The sequence below is a fragment of the Schistocerca serialis genome, chromosome 3 (assembly GCF_023864345.2).
Source record: "Schistocerca serialis cubense isolate TAMUIC-IGC-003099 chromosome 3, iqSchSeri2.2, whole genome shotgun sequence".
In the NCBI taxonomy this organism is placed as follows: domain Eukaryota; kingdom Metazoa; phylum Arthropoda; class Insecta; order Orthoptera; family Acrididae; genus Schistocerca; species Schistocerca serialis.
Genome location: NC_064640.1, coordinates 388,567,164 through 388,588,023, shown reverse-complemented (window position 1 = coordinate 388,588,023; position 20,860 = coordinate 388,567,164).

The window sequence follows — 20,860 nt, the reverse complement described above, 5'->3', positions numbered from 1 at the left end:
TTCCAGGGTTTCAATCGTCCGCAGCTCGTGTTCTAGTGATCAGTTCCGTTTCAGCCGCGCTAGCGAGTGGACGTCGTTTACTGCTGCGCTGCACTTCCGTGTTTACATCGCTGTACTTTTGCTTCGCCGAGTGCTGTCCGTCCGTTAATCTCCGTGTTAGTACATATTCCTTGTGATCTGATCGCTCCTTCTGGTCGTGCTGCTGCTAATTGGAATTTCGGTTGTTTAACCGAAATTTCGTCGCTGGATTAACCATGGCTACAAACCTTAGGAAGAATACTCTGGTATTTGCTTTTGACAAGGAATCCCGTCCTGTTCAGCCGACATCCCTGGAAATAGATGACTGGATTACACAGGTAATTGGTCTCAATTTTGAAACCGTCCATACCTGGCAACTGGATCAGGCAAAATACTGTGTTTTTGTCAGGTTATTCAGTGGTGCGACTGTTGATAAACTGTTCCGAAAGTGGGGCTATGAAGTTAATTTTGTTCATAGAAATGGTTATAAAAGTAAGGTTTCCATCTATAGATCTGACATTGATTACAGAACCATACGTGCCTTGAATCTTCCCATTGAAATTGAAGAGTATAAGATTGAGGAAGCCTTTCCAAACTATGGGAACGTTAAATCAATTGTAAATGAAAGATGGTCGCCTCGCTTTAAACTGCAATATTTCAACGGGATCCGCTGTGTAGAGATGGACGTCAAGACAAATATCCCGTCTCACATAACTTTTTATTGCTTAAACAGGTCAGGAAGCTACATGCCGTATATTTAACGAAACCGGCCACTCGAGACAGGAATGTCCGTGGCGAACTGTTGTTCTTAAAAGTAATCTGATACAGTGTCAGAAACTTACCTTAAGTGATCTGTTACCAAAGAATAGCCGGATCAACTGGTTGAGGATGTTAACGCAGCGGGCCAAGTTGATGTCCCCTTTCACGATAATAGCCAATTTCCCCCTTTAACAACAAAGGGACACCCTGTTACCACTACTCGTGAAACTGAAATGCAACCGAAAAAACGACCTCTGGAGACAACTGATTGTTGTTCAGAGGACGAGCTGTCCTGTACAACTCCGTCAGTTCGCAAGCAAAAACAGTTTGATGAGAAGGCCAAGGAACCGGAAGGCAGAATGCGAATGCAAACTGATGAACAGAAAGATAATAAACATACGGTACCAGAAAATAAAGCGGGTGTAGTCAGTATTAATTTGCAATAAAAAACCATTGAAGTAGCTAACTGCAAAGATCAGCAGCTATCTGTTAGTAAATAAATTCACGGAGAGGTTGTAAAACTGCCGTTTCCATTTGTTTCCCCTCGATCAGGACGTAAGTGACATTAATAAAGAGCAAGGAAGTGGTGGCCAAAATGAAATCACGGTCAACATCGCAGGGCAGACGACAGCAATAGAAATTGCGAAAGCGTATGCTGCTGCTCCAGATGAGCCGCGAAGTAAAATAGCGACGCAACCAAATGAGAATGTAGCTGGTAACCAAGGGAAGGGAAAATCCGGAAAAGGGCAACCCAAGCCCAAAGAATGTTCGGTACGAAACGGTCCTACACGAATCACTGGAGGAAAAATCAGAAAGTTTACAAGGAAATCAGTCTGCTAGCGGTACAAGAGAAAACCTCAGAAGTAGGGAAAAAAACCGGGACTGTAACTAATAAACTGATTGCAGTGTTATTCCATATTTAGCCTTCCCAGAAAACTGTTAATAGTTTTACTGAACCCTGAACCACAGGAAACTAAATTAGTTCATCAAAACAACGACATAGTGACAGAGCAATGGCGCAATCTTATTCTGTCTTCACTATAAACATAAATAAAATTACGTCGGGTTTGAAATTGTCGGCACTTAAGGAATTTTTGTACGAATCCGCGACTGATATTTCCCTGTTACAAGAAGTTCCAATGTCGGATTTCGTAATTCCCGGTTATGTCAGTTACATAAATAATTCTCACGAAACAAGTGTTGGAACAGCTGTTTTGGTAAGGGAAGGTATTCCAGTAAGTGAGGTGGAACGACTGGAATCCGGAAGGGGAATAGGACTAAATATCTATGATGTGACTATCATCAACTTGTATGCTCCTTCAGGAAGTTCTCACCGAGCGGACAGGGCACGTTTCCTCAAAGATGAACTGATATACTTCTTAAGGAAAAATCCAAGACAGTTATAACGTGGAGGTTATTTTAATTGTGTTTTAAATCGAAAAGATCAGTTACCTAATTTTAATTTCTCAAGTGAACTGAAACAACTAATTACTGGTTTAGAATTAAAGGATATATGGGAAATCAAATACCCTCCATTGTTGAGTTCACTTATGTCACGGCAACATCACGTAGCAGGATTCATAGATTATATATTTCTAATCATCTTGAAACGTCTGTGACAAAAGTAGAAACCATTCCTACGTACTTTTCAGACCATTCAAGTGTCTTAGCTTGCATAAATCTAACACGACAGCAAGTTCGCTGATCCAAGAATCAGTGGAATTTGAACATTTCTTTGTTAGTAAATCATGATTTAGAAGACCTGGTAAAAGAAGCATGGGCTCGTAGTAGATATGCCACTGCTATCGACTGGTGGATTAAAATGGCGAAGCCTAAGTTGAGGAAGGTTCTTATTCAATACAGTGCCCAGAGCGCAAGAGAAATGAAATACACTATAGAATATTACTATTCCGTTTTGAGCAATCTATATGATCAGTTCTCAGTAGTTTCCTGACTTCGGATAGCAGACATCAAAAAAGTCAAAGCCTAGTTACTTAATGTCAAGAGAAATCAAATGGAAGGGTTGAAAATAAAATCGAAGGTAAATTCGGAGTCATAAGACGGAACTACTTCCCTGTATCATTTAGTGAAGGATACGAAAAACGGAAGAAGGACTTTTATTGATGAAATTCGAACAAAAACCTGTACGATTCCCAGAACACAGCAAGATATCATGGACGAGATTAATCGCTATTATTGCGAGCTATATTCTGTAAGTAAATGTAGTGATGCATCCTTGGAAGAATTCCTTCACATCATTGCCCCACAGCTGACAAGATGACAACGAGACTTTTCTCGAGGTAGTCAGTGAAGAGGACGTGTGTGAGATTCTGTGTGCCTCACCACCAAACAAATCCCCAGGATCAGATGGTCTACCAGCAGAGTTTTACATCTGTTACTGGCCAATAGTGGGTACGAAAATCACGGACATTGTAAATAAGGTTATTTAGGGTAAAATGATTCCAACTGAGTTTAAGGAGAGCAAAATTGTTCTTGTGCCAAAAAATTCAGGAAACAAAGATTTAAATAATTTTCGTCCAATTTCACTGCTGAATTCTGATTATAAATTAATAGCTATAACAGTAAACAAGAGAATTTCATGCCTTACAGAAACAGAATTAGTAAACATCAGAACTGCACGCAAGGCAGAACCATTTTTCAAAATATAGCAGAATTCAGGGATATAATTGCAATAACTTCTGTAACAAACTTAAAGTGTGCTTTACTTTTTAGATTTTTATAAAGCCTTCGATATACTCAATCATGAAAATCTTTTACAGGCGTTGAAGAAAATAGGTTTGAACGATAGGCTCATAAAGTTGATAAAGAACATAGCAACTGGAATCAATGCAAAGATAGCAGTGAGTTGTCAACAATCCAGGCAGATACAAATACAACGAGGTGTTCCTCAAGGAAGATCTCTGTCCATGGCGCTCTTTGCCATTTCACTGGAACCTTTCCTCCGATATATCCATGCTAGATTAAAAGGCTTAACATTATCAGGAAATAAAACAGTTATAAGAACCTATGCTGACGATACAGGGGTCATTAAAAGGAGTAATGAAGAGGGAACCATCAACAGTGACTGAAACGTACTGTCGAGTATCTGGAGCCAATGCAAACGGACAAAAGTAAGATGTTAAATCTCAGAGGTTTTGATAATATCAACGCCGAGTGCGCAAAATTAGTCCGACAACACAAAACACTTGGGATCACACTGACAGCATGCCACATGAAATTGACGGCTTTAAATTGGAAAGTTGTAGCAGATAAAGTGCAAGGAGCCATTATAGAGAACTTAACTCGGTATATGAACCAAGTTCAAAAGACAAAGTATATCAACTCATACATTCTTGCTAAAGCTTATTATACTGCCTAGCTGTTTCCAATACCGAGAATGATAGCGAGGAGAATAATGTCCAAAATCACAAAGTTTCTGCGGAGGACTGTATGAAATCGGACTCTGTGAAACAAATTTATGTCAAAAATGCAATCTAGTTGACACAATAATTCATAGATACTCTTGCAGCGGTCACATGAATAGTTGAAAGTGGATCCTAGGGCAAATAGCGCTGATAACAAGGACATCTCCTGAGAATATATCGCTGTCATTGATCCACAGGCCTGAAACACGCTTTCTCCCAGAGGCAAAAAATAACTCTGTGTACTGGTTGCTGGGAAATTTTGTTAATTAAGTCATCAACAAACTAGGATCCGACAGCACCATAGAGTTCAAGGTGCACATGCTGTGTGAATACCACAAAATTAGTAGGTATTCGAATCACAAGAAACAGTTCGGTAATATGTTAAAAATTATATTTGAGAGAATGGGCATTGGTTAATATAACAAAAGAAGACTGTGTTGACAGTGATGTATTGTAGTTACCTTAAGGATATTATTTAAATTTTTACTGTAAATTTTGGGGTGTGCTTTTTCTACTTCAGAAATTTTTGAAATTTTATAAGGTAGTGTCCAGAACTAACGTGACTCTCAGATTGTGTGTCTAATAGTGTCAAAACTCAAAAAATTAAAGCTGCTTTATTGGTTTATGGTATAAATATGCAAAGTGACAGTTTTTATGGAAATGTCTTTATCGAAAAACATTCGGATAGAGCGTCTGCCATGTAACCAGGACATCTAGGGTTCGAGTCCCGGTAGGGCCCCAAAAAAAAAATATTGCCAGCGTTGCTGCCTCTGGATCTCGGGTCCCGGGTTCCATTCCCGGCCGCGTTGGTGTCTGTGTTGTCTTCATCATCATCATTCGTGCCAGTGACTAGATTGGACTGTGTAAAAATTGGGAATTTGTAAGGGCGCTGATGACCGCGCACTTGAGCGCTCCACAAACCAAACATTATCGCCCATTGTTTAAATCAGTCGTTGCCTGATGCTACTTTTGTGATTCTCAACCATAACTGGTTTTTTCCTTATGAAGAAAGTGCAAGATTTTTTAGGTTGTGCTCCACTGCTTTAGTGTAAGGCCTTTTTATGTATGACACTGAAACTTCTTTATTTAAATGAATATGGCTGAACTTAAATTGCTGAATGACTGAGAACCACAATATCCTAGCGCAACGCAATCTGACTTAAAAAAGATAACCTGACTGCAAATAATTAATTCAAAATAATGGCCCTGACTAAAAAGAAATCTTAACAATAGCCTATATATTTCATGAAGCACTTACCTCACAAAAATCTCATTACGCGAACTACTGCATTACAGCGAGCGGCAATACTGCCAGCTAAATAAAAGATCGTAACTACTACAGCCACTAACTACAAATAGGCATGTGGCTAGCAAAGGAAAGATTTTGTTGCAAACCAAATATTGGATTTTTTTACCTTTATAATGTGACATCCAGTTCAAACACGAATATAAATCGTCATTAACATCTACTACAAAGATATATAATCATGAATAATATTCAATCTCCAAGTCGCAAATGTACTAATCGTTAGCCTACGCTAACACTTCAGACCTCTACCCTCCATCAATGCTAACTTCTCACATCTAATATCCATCACTGCTCCAACTGCCCAACAGTACTTCCATCACTGCTGGCGACTAACTTCCCACTGTCCAACAGTACTTCCATTTCTGCTGGCGACTAACTTCCAACTGCCCAACAGTACTGGCGATTAACTTCCAACAATGAGTCCGACCAGCCACAGAGTCTCTTACAAAGAAAGCGCCGTCAGAGATCCAATGCAAAGCGCTGCACAGCGCTGCCAACACAGAAGCATCCCACTTACAACGCTAACTGTACAATTAGTCAGAAAATTTAAAATAACGAATACCTTTTGGCTCTTCTTCTGTCGCAGTAGAGGAAGACCCGACTGCAGGTGCAAGGAGACGGCATAGGCGAACTACATCTCCAGTAGCGTATAGCCATCTGAATGTTAGAGAGATAGTAGTATTATAGACACTCTAAACTTATTTCAGTGTTCAGAACAGAATAAAGTCGAGGGCGAAAAATAAATAGATTTTCATGAAAATTCACATACATATAATGCTATATGTAATGGTCATTGCTGTAATCAAGAATGTGGACAATAATAAATAAAGAAATACCACTAACAAGCTGCTACTAGTTTCGAATACTTCTGCCTAATCTGGCAAAATTTAAAGTTTAAAACGGCGTATATCGCTTGTCCGTTAATGTATATTACATTCCGTATTCAGTTACAGCTGCTGAAGCAAAGGACTAAATGATGATGTGCCCATCAGGCGTTCTTACTTTCATAGCACTAACTAGTAGTAGTAGTAGTAGTAGTAGTAGCTTTAATCATCTGTAGCTCTGTTTTTACAAGGATGTAGGACATCTCAAAGTATTTACAAATTTAGATCAATTTAAAATAACCTAATTCATATACACAAATATTTACAGACTTCTACTTAGAGACAATCATAAGATTTACTCCTGGTATACAATACTTTTTTTACAAATAAATTATTAAATAATGTAATGTCACACTGTACACTCATATCTCACTATCAGTCACTGCACACACTATTCACACATTGTTTCATAACACTTCACTTTCTACACACACACACACACACACACACACACACACACACACACACACACACACACACACACACACGCGCGCGCGCGCACACACACACACACACACACACACACACACACACACACACACACACTGGTGATCTCTGGTCCATTTTTTTTACCGCAACTTCCCATTTGCTATCCTGAAAAACTGAGTCAGCATCCCTCCATAATGAGTGAGATGTTGAGTACAGAAAGAGGAAGAGGTGCTAGTATTGTGTTATGCATAGTTTGGAAGTTAGTATTCCTAGAAACGAAAAAAAAGGGAAAGAAATCATAAAGTGAAGGAGTTATGTGGAATGTTGGATGTTTTATAATCATTATTATTATTATTTATTTGTATAACTTTTTTTTATCAAACCCTACTTTGTTTTATCTAAGTAATCCTTTAATGTATAAAATGTATTGTATAACAGGTACTTTTAGCTACCTTTTTAAATTTTTGGTTATTATTCTATGGCTCTTTTCTGGAGTTTGAAAACTGCATTTATATTTTATATTAGCTAAGAATTGTGTCTACATATGATAAGATGTTACTAAAAGACACTGCATGTTACACACTGATGATAGGATTCTAAGGGCATAACATGCTAATGACATTCTGTTTGCTAGTACCTTTGTGTGTTCACACCACTTCAATTGAGAGTCAATATTTATTCCTAGAAATTTTGCATTTGTACATAGTCTATAGAGGTGCCATCTACATTTAATTTAACATTGTCATTTTTCCTCTTCAAACTGAAATTCATGTTGTTGTTGTTGTGGTCTTCAGTCCTGAGACTGGTTTGATGCAGCTCTCCATGCTACTCTATCCTGTGCAAGCTTCTTCATCTCCCAGTACCTACTGCAACCTACATCCTTCTGAATCTGCTTAGTGTATTCATCTCTTGGTCTCCCTCTACGATTTTTACCCTCCACGCTGCCCTCCAATACTAAATTGGTGATCCCTTGATGCCTCAGAACATGTCCTACCAACCGATCCCTTCTTCTGGTCAAGTTGTGCCACAAACTTCTCTTCTCCCCAATCCTATTCAATACTTCCTTATTAGTTGTGTGATCTACCCAACTAATCTTCAGCATTCTTCTGTAGCACCACATTTCAAAAGCTTCTATTCTCTTCTTGTCTAAACTATTTATCGTCCATGTTTCACTTCCATACATGGCTACACTCCATACAAATACTTTCAGAAATGACTTCCTGACACTTAAATCAATACTGGATGTTAACAAATTTCTCTTCTTCAGAAACGCTTTCCTTGCCATTGCCAGCCTACATTTTATATCCTCTCTACTTCGACCATCATCAGTTATTTTGCTCCCCAAATAGCAAAACTCCTTTACTACTTTAAGTGCCTCATTTCCTAATCTAATTCCCTCAGCATCACCCGACTTAATTAGACTACATTCCATTATCCTTGTTTTGCTTTTGTTGATGTTCATCTTATATCCTCCTTTCAAGACACTGTCCATTCCATTCAACTGCTCTTCCAAGTCCTTTGCTGTCTCTGACAGAATTACAATGTCATCGGCGAACCTCAAAGTTTTTATTTCTTCTCCATGGATTTTAATACCTACTCCGAATTCTTCTTTTGTTTCCTTTACTGCTTGCTCAATATACAGATTGAACAACATCGGGGAGAGGCTACAACCCTGTCTTACTCCCTTCCCAACCATTGCTTCCCTTTCATGTCCCTCGACTCTTACAACTGCCATCTGGTTTCTGTACAAATTGTAAATAGCCTTTCGCTCCCTGTATTTTACCCCTGCCACCTTTAGAATTTGAAAGAGAGTATTCCAGTCAACATTGTCAAAAGCTTTCTCTAAGTCTACAAATGCTAGAAACGTAGGTTTGCCTTTCCTTAATCTTTCTTCTAAGATAAGTCGTAAGGTCAGTATTGCCTCACGTGTTCCAGTGTTTCTACGGAATCCAAACTGATCTTCCCCGAGGTCGGCTTCTACTAGTTTTTCCATTCGTCTGTAAAGAATTTGTGTTAGTATTTCGCAGCTGTGACTTATTAAACTGATAGTTCGGTAATTTTCACATCTGTCAACACCTGCTTTCTTTGGGATTGGAATTATTATATTCTTCTTGAAGTCTGAGGCTATTTCGCCTGTTTCATACATCTTGCTCACCAGATGGTAGAGTTTTGTCAGGACTGGCTCTCCCACGGCCGTCAGTAGTTCCAATGGAATATTGTCTACTCCGGGGGCCTTGTTTCGACTCAGGTCTTTCAGTGCTCTGTCAAACTCTTCACGCAGTATCATATCTCCCATTTCATCTTCATCTACATCCTCTTCCATTTCCATAATATTGTCCTCAAGTACATCGCCCTTGTATAGACCCTCTATATACTACTTCCACCTTTCTGCTTTCCCTTCTTTGCTTAGAACTGGGTTTCCATCTGAGCTCTTGATATTCATACAAGTCGTTCTCTTATCTCCAAAGGTCTCTTTAATTTTCCTGTAGGTGGTATCTATCTTACCCTTAGTGAGATAGGCCTCTACATCCTTACATTTGTCCTCTAGCCATCCCTGCTTAGCCATTTTGCACTTCCTGTCGATCTCATTTTTGAGAAGTTTGTATTCCTTTTTGCCTGTTTCACTTACTGCATTTTTATATTTTCTCCTTTCATCAATTAAATTCAATATTTCTTCTGTTACCCAAGGATTTCCACTAGCCCTCGTCTTTTTACCTGAAATTCATGGCATTAGGTTTCTTAATGTTCAATATTACTTTATTGCTTACTGACCAATCATAAACTTCCTTGAGAGTTACATTTGCTTTCTTGGCAAGGAGTTCTGTTGTTTTCTCAGTGGCTATAAGATATTGCTGTCATCAGCGATGAGAATTTTTTCACCATGAGTACCGCTACACAGAAAGTCATTGATGTATATCAGGAACAGTATTGGTCCTAATGTGCTACCTTGCGGAACCCCTATGTTAATATATTTTAATTCTGATAAGTGTTTTACTAAATTCTTAGATCAGTTTGAACCATGTGTTATCTCTACTCCTTGTAGCCTATATGTTAGGTATGATTGAAACCAGTCATTAACCACCCCTCTTATTCCTAGTGCTTCTAATTTATTTAATAGAATCTTGTGGTTGACTGTATCAAACGCCTTAGAAAGATCCAAAAATATGTCTGTGGTACACTCGTCTTTATCAAGAGCATCGAGTACAACTTTTGCGAATTCTACTATGGCTGACTCCGTATTTTTGCCACTTCGGAAACCAAACTGTGATTCGCTTAAAAGATAGTATTTATTCAGGTAATTCATTAATCTGTCTTTCATAATTGCATCTATTATTTTTGAGAGTACTGACAGCAGGGAAATGGTCCACTAATTTTCTATGTCTTCTGCATTACCTTTCTTAAGCAAAGGTACAACTTTTGCCTATTTTAACTGCTCTGGAAATGTCCCTGATGTGAAGGATTCATTTATTATATTTGTCAAGGGGCGTTATATAATCCCTATGCATTGTTTCAGTACACACATTGGTACTTCAACTAAGCCTGCTGACTTTTTATTTTTTGGTTTTTGAAGAGGTTTGTTGACTTCATTCTCTGTGGTTGGAAGTAACATCATTGCAGTTAGTGCAACATTATTTAAAGGTGTTATATTTGTTTTGGGGAATTTTTGCTGTAACTTCTGTGCAATACTTGAAAAATGCTCGTTTACATAGTTTTCTAGGTGTTGTGGATCATTTATTACCTTATCCCCTCCCTTAGCAGTATGTTATTCTGCGTTTGTTTCCCTCTCCCCATTTCCTTTTTTATAACATCCCAGACTGCTTTGCTTTTATTCTCTGCATTATATATTATTTTGTCATTAAATGACTTTTTTGCAGCAATCAGCACCTTGCTGTAGATCTTTTTGTAACTATGATAGAAATTTAAGAATTCTGGATCATTGCGAATCTTTTTATGGAACTGAGGTGTTTAAGTGTTTGGGAGGATTTCTGAGTACCTGCTGTTATCCATCTGTTTTTGTGAGATGTTGATACAAACATGCATACTTTTGGAAATGCCTTTCCAAAGTTCAATTTAAACAATGTGGAGAATTTACAGACTTTCATAGTCACATTGGTTTCCTTATGCACTTCATTCCAGCTTTGTTTTTCTAGCTCTTTTGAAAAATCTTTTATTTTGATTTCTGATAGATGTCGTTTGTAGTCTTTTAGTTTAGGGAATGATTCGATGCCCGATTTTACTGTTGTTATTTGACACAGATCATCTGATAGTCCGAGATCTTTTACAGCTACATCACATTTTTCCCTGTCCATATATGTGGCCACATGGTCAATTACTAATGCAGTCGTTGTAGTAACCCTTGTTGCGCTATTGACGAATAGGGACATGCCAAAACTCTGAATAATGTTTATGAAGGTGTTGCTGGATTCATTTATGATATTAGTGTTGATGTTAATGTCGCCACACAGAATTATGTTGACCTTTGTACTTGAAACTTTATCTAGAACTTCTGTTAATTTACTGAAAAAAGTGTCCAAACTACCACTGGGCAATGATTAATTTCTTGGTGATATCAAGCCCTGTTAATTCAATAGCTACTATTTCAATTGTTTGTCTTCACTTACTGTACTGAGGTCATGTCTTGATTTGAACTGTGTTCATTTTCTGATATAAATGTATGATCCTCCACCCCTTGAAGTAGTTCTGCAGAAGGAGTTTGCCTTTTCATACCATGATAATAATACACACCAGTGCTCAATAATACATACTACTATGCAGTTCAAAGTTTGGAGCTCAAATTCTAATACTTGTATTTTATTTTTTATTGATGGCATATTTTGATGGAAGATTGTTAAGTCTGTGAAATGCACCGTGTTAATTTTCCAATGGTTTGTTTTTCTTTGTGACATCTGGTATATGTGATATTTGAAGTGTTAAAATCTGTTTTGTGAGTGATTGTTTCAGTATTTTTTAAAGTGCTGGAGATACTATTTAGGCAGGGGACCTGTTGTTTGGATTTATCCTAAAAATGACCTACTTTTCCTACCTGTGACAACAGGTATTTGACCATGTGTGGCCCGAGATACACCCCCTATACAACTAGATATCATATATTTTTTACAATAATGTAAAAGTGGTATGCAGCACTTTATACTTAAGATTTTGCTGCATTAGGCACTAAAGTGTCAAATCGAGTTACAGCATAATACAATTTTATGCAACTTTCTGATGGTTTACATGAGAAGGATATTACAGTACTACGGAAGTAGCAGAAGAGATTTAGTTTATAAGAGTAGTGACTAGCATGTGCTATTCGATACAGAAATTTATATCACGGTTGTTGATTTTATAATCCACAGACGCTGATGTGAGATTCCATGGTGTTTCGGAGTTTATTACTGCTTGTGTTGATAGTGGCGATGGCTTTTGCTGCAGGTGATGCTTTATTTCTGTTGGTGCCGGTGTTGTTAGTCGGTTGATGCCGATGCATGCTGGAGAAAAATGGTTCAAATGGCCCTGAGCACTATAGGACTTAACTTCTGAGGTCATCAGTCCCCCAGAACTTAGAACTACTTAAACCTAACTAACCGAAGGACATCACACACATCCATGCCCGAGGCAGGACTCGAACCTGCGACCGTAGCGCTCGCGCGGCTCCTGACTGAAGCGCCTAGAACCGCTCGGCCACCTCGGCCTGCCGCTGGAGACAGTTATGGTGTCGATGACGAGACCGAAGGAGGGATACTGGCAGATCCCAGTAGAATGCGATTCTAACACATACAGCACAATGTTACACACTTTCATAAAACGTTTGATTTTTTCCTTTTTATTTGATATTAGAAATGATGTCCATTATAATTAAAACGTTACATTCTTATATCTATTTATGACTGTAAACATTTTTATTTCAAGAATAACGAATACAAGCAAAGTATAATTACTGATCCTGTAACAACGACGACATTGTACTATTGTACATATAAATAATATTTTTTTTCCATCTGATTTTTCGTTAAACTTGAGTAATTGATGTTCTGATTTCATTTGTTTTCTTGTTTCATGCCATTGTGTTAAGAAAACTGTAAACAATTTTCAATGTGAATATTAATGTTTATGTCAAATGTCAAACAATATTGTAGTAGAATTGAAGTGTAACAAATGTTGAGACTGTTATAAGATGTTAAAATTGTAATTGTGCGTCTGGTCCATATGTAGGCAATGTATTTGGATATGTAGAATGCAAAACCTTGGGTGAATACCCTGTCTGTAAGGGAGTGGTAAAAGGTGGATGGCAGGCGAGCGCGGGAAAATGCGCACGGGCGCTGCACGGCACCACGGGCTCAGCAGTAGTAGTTGGAGTTGGGCATTGGTCTGAGCAACACGTTCTGGATCGAGGAGGCTCTTCTGGAAGACGTAGTTTCATTGAGCCTCGGGTATGCCGTTCCAACGCCCATACAGCATGGCAAAATACCATAGGAACTAAACGGAAAAGTATTGCGATGCTATGAAGAAATAAAGTGCCGGTACGTCAAGAGCCATAGCTGTGGTTGTATGTGTGCTCTGTGCCTCGCCATCTCGCCGTATGCCAACCGCCGCATCGATACAAACAGGTTGAAACTTTTAGTACTGTATTCGTATGGACCAGTGTTACTTTTGTACCATACTGTTCAATAACAACTTAAATTTTACCAGAGCTTTCCTATCATTTAATTATCCTCACAACTAACCTAGATAGTGTCCTTTCCAAATATTGTGCAATCCGAGTGTCCTGAAATGAAAAATTAAATTTTGTGTTAATAATAATTACTTGTAGACCTAACATTGTTAGAATGGTGTTTAAAGAACTGTTTTGTTAATGAACCAGTAAATGGATAACGAAGGTCTGATAAAGTTGGAGGATAACTTTAATATTGATTTAGTAATGAAGTTTAATTATTTCGAGACAGATATAAAGGTATTTAAATGAGTAGGAAATAAGATAAAGGGAGTAGTAACTCATATATTGGAAATCTTGAGCGCATAATGGTGTCAGTAATTAATTTTTTTAATACAGTGATCAAAACAGTTTCAAGGTCCCCCCCCCCTTTTTTTTATTCATTTGAATTCTGAAGTGTTCTAAATTGATTTGACCAGCAAAAGTTAAAGTCAATATAAAAGCCAAAATTTATCAGTGTTTTATCTTTATTAAAATTGACATTTTGTTTGTGGCTCGAAATTACTATTTCTTGGGTAACCTATGCCCGATTTTAATCAGATCAATATACAGTACGAAGTTTGGTAGTATACATTATAGTGTAGTGTTGTGTATTCATGGTTTTTCCATATCTGTACAGAAAGTGAAACTATCAGTTCAATAGATTTTCTAGTCACAAAATTTACTATATTATGCAGTGTTACTACGTGTTGTTTTGCATGAATGTACATCAACTTGTACAGAGAAGAAACTCAGTTAATGCCTAATTTGGCTGGCGACCGTATTATTAACAAATTGGTAGCATCTGCTGTGTTGCTTTTTGTTTGTCCTGACGTGTAGTTGTATTTCGGACCTATTTGACGTATCATTGTTATTACAGAGTGGGTGTAAGTCTGATTTGCCACCATTCAGGTACACGCGGTCAATATCTATACAGAAATCCTGTCTCTTAAGGTAAACCCCACTCACTTACCATAGTACAGGCTTTATTGAGTATTGTGTACACCACGCTCACGTTACAGTCCCTGTTCAGGGGTTAGGTAAAATATCACTGTGGTACAAAGATAAAATATTACCTTAGATTGAAAACCAGCGAATTCGATAGTGGAGCTAGCTGGATGCAAAGAGTGAGGTAACTGCGCCAAGCTGTCAGACCGAGCCGAAATGGAAAGCATGCCGCAGAGTTCAGCAAATTTGCAGTTACGCCCACTGAAGACTGCTCAGCTCTCATAATTTGAAATGGATGAGTAACTGGGATAAAAGTTACTCGAGGGATCCAGTAGCAACGTTCTTCTCCTGGCAGTTTAATACTAATCATGTGGTGAGTGTTGTATGGAATAACATTATTGTCAACTACGCTATCAGCGACAGGTCATCACTATCTGCAGGTCACATTCCTTTTGAAAAAAGCATCTTGCATAGAAAGGTAATGTACATACAGAACTGTACTAGGACATGGACCAGTGATAACATTGATTCTATTAATATATGCTCCAAGTGAATGCAGATACTTATCCTTTTCGTAAAGTACTATTAGGTTCCTGAAGGCGGTCCATAAATTTCCGATGTTGCATCATTAAATTAATTAACATACTAAATATAAATCTGAAGTTTTCAACGGCACTTATTAACACAATTTGCAAAGTACAGTTTTATAGCCCTGCAACTACTTTCTTTTAAATTTCATGTTGCTAAATATTGATTTTCAATTACGATATGATAGCATGTTTACTAATATGTCTGCTTAGTTAACATACTTTCCTTTTATGTGTACCTGTAACAGTTTTTCAATTGAGTTACTACGTTTGTCGTTACATGTGAAACATCAATAATGTATTCATGATAAAATTAATGTGGAACAGTCGTGTGCACTGAGTAAGCGTAATTCACGTTACTCATCTGTATTCTGAGCAAGCTGTGAACGAAACCAAGGAGAAATTTCAGAAGGGAATTAAAATTTAGGGGTCAAAAATAAAAACATTGATGTTTGCAGCAGAAATTGAAATTCTGTCACGCACGGTTAAGGAAATGGAAGATCATATGAACGGAGTGGAAAGTATCCTGAAAAGCGGTTATAAGATTACCATCAACAAAATGTAAACAAGGTCAATGAAATGTTGTTGAACGAAATCAGGCGATGCTGATAGAATTAGATTAGGAAATGAGACAATAAAAGCTGTCACTGGGTTTCGTCATTTGGGCAGCAACCTAACAGTGGCCGAAGTAGGAAGGATGTAAATGTAGACAGGCAAATGTAAGAAAATCAGCAAGATTTCTGAGAAATAGAAATTTGATAACACTGAACGTAAATTAAAGTGCTCGGAAGTCTTTTCTGATGGTATTTGAATGCAATGTAGTCTTGTGCGGAAGTAAAACGTGGACAATATGAAGTTCAGACAAGACAAGAGTAGTGGATTTTGAAATGTGGTGCTACAGAAGAATCCTGAAGGTCATATGGGTAGAGAGAGCAACTAATGATTAGGTACTGAATCAGACTGAGGAGAAAAGAAATTTGCGGTCCAGCTTGTCAAAAAGGACACATCCTAAGGCATGAAGGAATTGTCAGTTTGGTAATGGAAAGAGGGATGTAGAGTAAGAAATACAGAGGGAGACCAACGAATGAATACAACATTCGTCCAAAAACTTCCGAGTCTGATTTTAATCCTGTCGTATAAGCAACGTCAGTGCAGTAAGTATGGTGACAGATTGAACTAACAACTGTAAACAACAGATGTGCAATCGACGAGTCGGTTGAGAGCAGGCAGCATTAAGTAATGAACTTTCCGGCCGTAGTGTTTCAACGTCGCGTCGTTGTGTCACAAAGCACAGTAGAGTAGCATCTCTACGTCAAGTGTTCAAGACGTTCTCTAGGTTGTTTTGTAAAAGAGAAAAGCGTGTACAAAGTTCCCTTCACGCCTGAACACAACCAACGGCGGGAGGACGTCTGTCGCGACTTGACTGTAATGCAAAACGCGGACAATTCTTTTCTCGAAAAAAATGTCATCACGACTGACGAGACTTGGTGTCATCATTTAGAACCTTCCGGAAAATGACAAAATGCAGAAATTCACAGGAAGAGCAAACGCTCTGATGACATAAGTTACATGCAAGCTAGTGTGATACGCGAGTTGAACAACATTTGAAAAGAAGAACTTTTCTGGCAGTTACCCTGGTTATACAACGCTCTGTGTGTTCTACGAGTACTCAAGTTGAGGAAAGACTGTGTAGAGCTCCTGAAGCATTTAAACCACCATCTTCACTTTTCTTTTTTTATTAATTCAGTCTCGAAGACGCGTGGTCTTGGGCGCCTTGCTACGGTTTGTGCGGTTCGCCCCGTCGGAGATTCGAGTCGTCCCTCGGGCATGTGTGTGTGTGTGTCTGTGTGTGTGTGTGTGTGTGTGTGTGTGTGTGTGTCTGTGTGCTGTCCTTAGCGTAGGTTAGTTCAAGTTAGGTTAAGTAGTGTGTAATCCTAGGGACCGACAACCTCAGCAGTTTGGTCCCATAGGAATTTACCACAAATTTCCAAAAATTTCCTGTCTCGAAACCTTTTGGATTGACGGGCACAGAAGGCAGTCTCAGCTGGATGAAGATTGCAGTAGTTATTTATAATTGTGGAGGCTTGCATATGGTAGAGTAACGTGGAGAGCTGCACTAAAACAGTCTTCGGACTGAAGGCCACTACAACAGTTCAAATTTGGAATCAATTGTAAGTTAATATGAAGCAACCTCATCCAAAACATTCAATATAAATTTCATGTAATTAACTTATATTCACTAACTATTTAACTGATTTGAAATTTCAATGGTTTTATGAAATACTACTGCAGTGAACGAATAGTAAAATTTCAAAGTGGTTTGCGCATTCTTAACCATATTTCAGGCTATTATCTTTTCTTTATAAATGAACAAAATTTAGGTCGATAGAGTGTTCAACGGGTCTTTTAGCTTAATGAACTACTCAGTAATGTTGCAGATGCAATGGCACTAAAGCAGTCTTATTCGTTTCATTAGGTAAAACAAAATCGCAGCCTTGTCCAACTAAAATAGGTATCCTGACGACGTGTAGATGTGTTAGTTATTGCAAGTCAGAAGTAGGTAGGGATTTTGAAAAATGTCTGAGATGATGAGTGGGAAGATTTTAAATGGTATACTAATAGCAGAGAGAGAAGCAGAAAGGAAGGAGCTCAGAGAAGCATGAGTTTTATACTAAATGAGTCTAAGGATATAATCAGAACAGCGAGGTGTTTAAACGGGAAATGAACCTTGTTTGATGCATCTGTAGCGAAGACGTTAACCAAAAAATGGAGATGGCTACGAGAGAAATCAGGCTTAGGATGTAGGAACGCTGGAGAGAATGGATCTATGGGAGGATAATTCTGCAGCGACGAATTTTCTGCTGTGGGTGGTGGACAGAAGAAATTTACTGATTGGGTGAGATTGGAGCGGGACTGTAAATTGAATTTAAGAGGTGGTGGTTATGATTTGCAATTGCGAGAATACCTGATACAGAATTAATTGCAGGTTTTGCATATATGAGGGAACTGAATATTTTGGCAATGTTTATGGTAATGTGTGATTACTGTGCTTGGGACAATGAGAAGCCTCAGTGACAGCTTTGGAAAAATCATCGTTGCAGTTTTTGAATATAAGAGGATAATCGAATAGGATATGATCAATTGGGGAATTAGAGTTCTGAAAGAACACAGACGATATAGCTTGATCCAGAATTACTTCTGGTGCAAGGGGCTTCAGGGATGTGTAGGATGAGACGAGACTTTATTTCTTTTTCTATTTCATAAGTGGTGAAGGCAAGTTTAACTCATCTATAGTCTTGTAGGTTGACGGATGATGAAGATTGGAGGAGCCTTGTGTGTGTGAGTTTTTGCAGGAGTGATTGAAGTACCATAGGTGATGGTTGGATGCTTTTCGAAAAGGGTATAGGGAAGCACCCAGCTGTGGATCTGATTCTGACTGAATATTAACGAGTGTCGTTTCGTTTAGTGTTCTTTGGTTGCTGTACTGACACGTATCGGGGAAGAAGACAGCTCGGGTTTCACAGAGCTTCCAACTTCCAACCTCCCCAACGCTTATTATCCCATCACCTGCAAATCAACACGCATCTATCTTGGGATCTTCACTTACGTTTATTTATATAATTAATTATTTATGACGATTCAGTGCTTCTTCTTTCTTTTCTTCGAAGATAAATGTCCAGCAGTCTTGTGAACACTTATCCGGCCTTTCGGCGGTGTTCTTGCTGGAATTATGCTGGAATTATGAATGTAACTTCATTGGTGGAGGACGTTCGGCGCTGAAAGTGGCATAAAATGGTAGTTTGAAAAAGTATTGCGGACCAGTGGAAACTATTAAAGGCCTGTAGAAGTTGTAACCTCCCCCTTCCTAATGGGCCTAGTGGACTGCGATATAACTGACCGTGATCGCAATGCCTAATGAAATTTTACAATGAGTAAAGCTATCGTTACCGAAGGAAAATAACATCGGTTAGCTGGAGGAAAGTGTACAACAGACCCTTCTGAAGGAAGAAGCTAAATTTAAGCTAAATACTGATGATAATTTTGAAATGGGTGGAATGTAGCGCAATCGCTCATGAACCATACAGGGGGGGGGGGGGGGGGGGGAGGAAAGGGTATTACGTAATATTTACTACAAAAATTACTGCTAATACAAAGAAAACATTGATTAGCTAAAAAGGGGATAATTAAACGGTCGCCAGCCCGCTAGGACAATGAATCTCCAGAATCTTAAGGAAGGTAATGTCAAAGAAATTAAAGCAAATAATCACTGGCGTGGCAACAGAAGGTTTCCACGCATTTCCACAACACAACAGTTCACGAGAAAGCAAATGAATCCGAAAGCACTGACTTTGCAGTTACTGATTCTTAAATACTAAACTCTGAAGGTAAAGTAAATGAAGTTACTGGTTAAATAAATGACTGGCTTAACTTAAACTTTGTTATGCAAAGAAAATGACTTTCAATATCTCAGTGTAACGAAACGCAAAATTTAGGAAAAGGAAATCAATTTACTTTTGATTATTGAAAGACTGAATTGAATTTATTTCAAGCAAATGAGCAACTGATTTTGCTTTTAATATAACAACAATAAAATGCATATCAAGCCAGCATAAGTCACTCGCTAAGCTAAATACAGAATAAATGAAATTGCCCACTCTTAATTTGTTCTGTATTAATAGTTATTAGTTTTGCCAGTAGTTTCAACAGCCACGGTTAATTACGGGACAGGCACTAGTTAGAACTGCAGCTTTCTCCGCCTGTCCACTCATACCGTGCTCCCAATACTCGCGGGTTAACGAATCAGACGCGTCTACACTGGCGCGAGCATAGCTGCACACCGCGTCTGGGGGAGCGCCCAACAAACGCTTCGCACTCTTTCATCACTCAAGCTGCTCTGTTTCCTCTCTGCTCGCAACGCGACAGAGACTCTCCATATGCAAAGATAAACAACGGCACAGCTACTACCATTTTGTCGTTGCTATCGGTATATTTAAATAAAGTCCCCTTGGCTATTACCCAGCAATTTGCAATATTTTCATTATAACTACAATCAATTATATACAATCAGAAATAAATACACTATTACATCGATTACGTATTAAATATTGTTTATGTAATACAGCTTACAGGTTCAGAATAAGAAGTACAGTACAAGTTATCAACGGACGTTAAACGGCGAAAATTTTGGATGGTGCAGAAGGTGTTTTATCTGCATTTTCGGTGTTACAAAGTTACGAACCTGATCGAGGTCTTACGCATTCGAGAAATACTGTGCTAGTACCAGAGGCCGTAACACCGGCTTAATTTATTTTTAAGTAAAGTGCAGTTAAGAAAGGACTGAGATCGTAATAATTAACTCGTGAGTGGTTAATGCGTTGATAAATTTAGATAGTAAGTAGTGTTACCTTGGTAATTACTGAGTTAGTTTGAAATTACTTCAGTGCTCGATAGAACTTGATATTAATATTAAATAGAAAATGCTTTCTAAACTTCGGTAAAATTATGTTTATTTCGTTACGAATTGGCTTTCGGCTTCTTAGACCATCTTCAGATTACAACTGAATGTTGCAAACACAGAATAATTACGTTCGACTGACACAGATATTATTTATATAGGAGGTACAAAAATTACACCTACAGTGTTTACTTGGGAAAGCATTTCGTTTTTTGTCACACATAATTAGTTACATTAACCAAGAGAGAAAATAGTTTTTATGTGGAGGTACATTTATCAACTGATGAAAAATGAAGTTTAATTTACAATTTTCAATGTGGTTTTTGTAACTAAAACATAATTTAACAACGGAGAA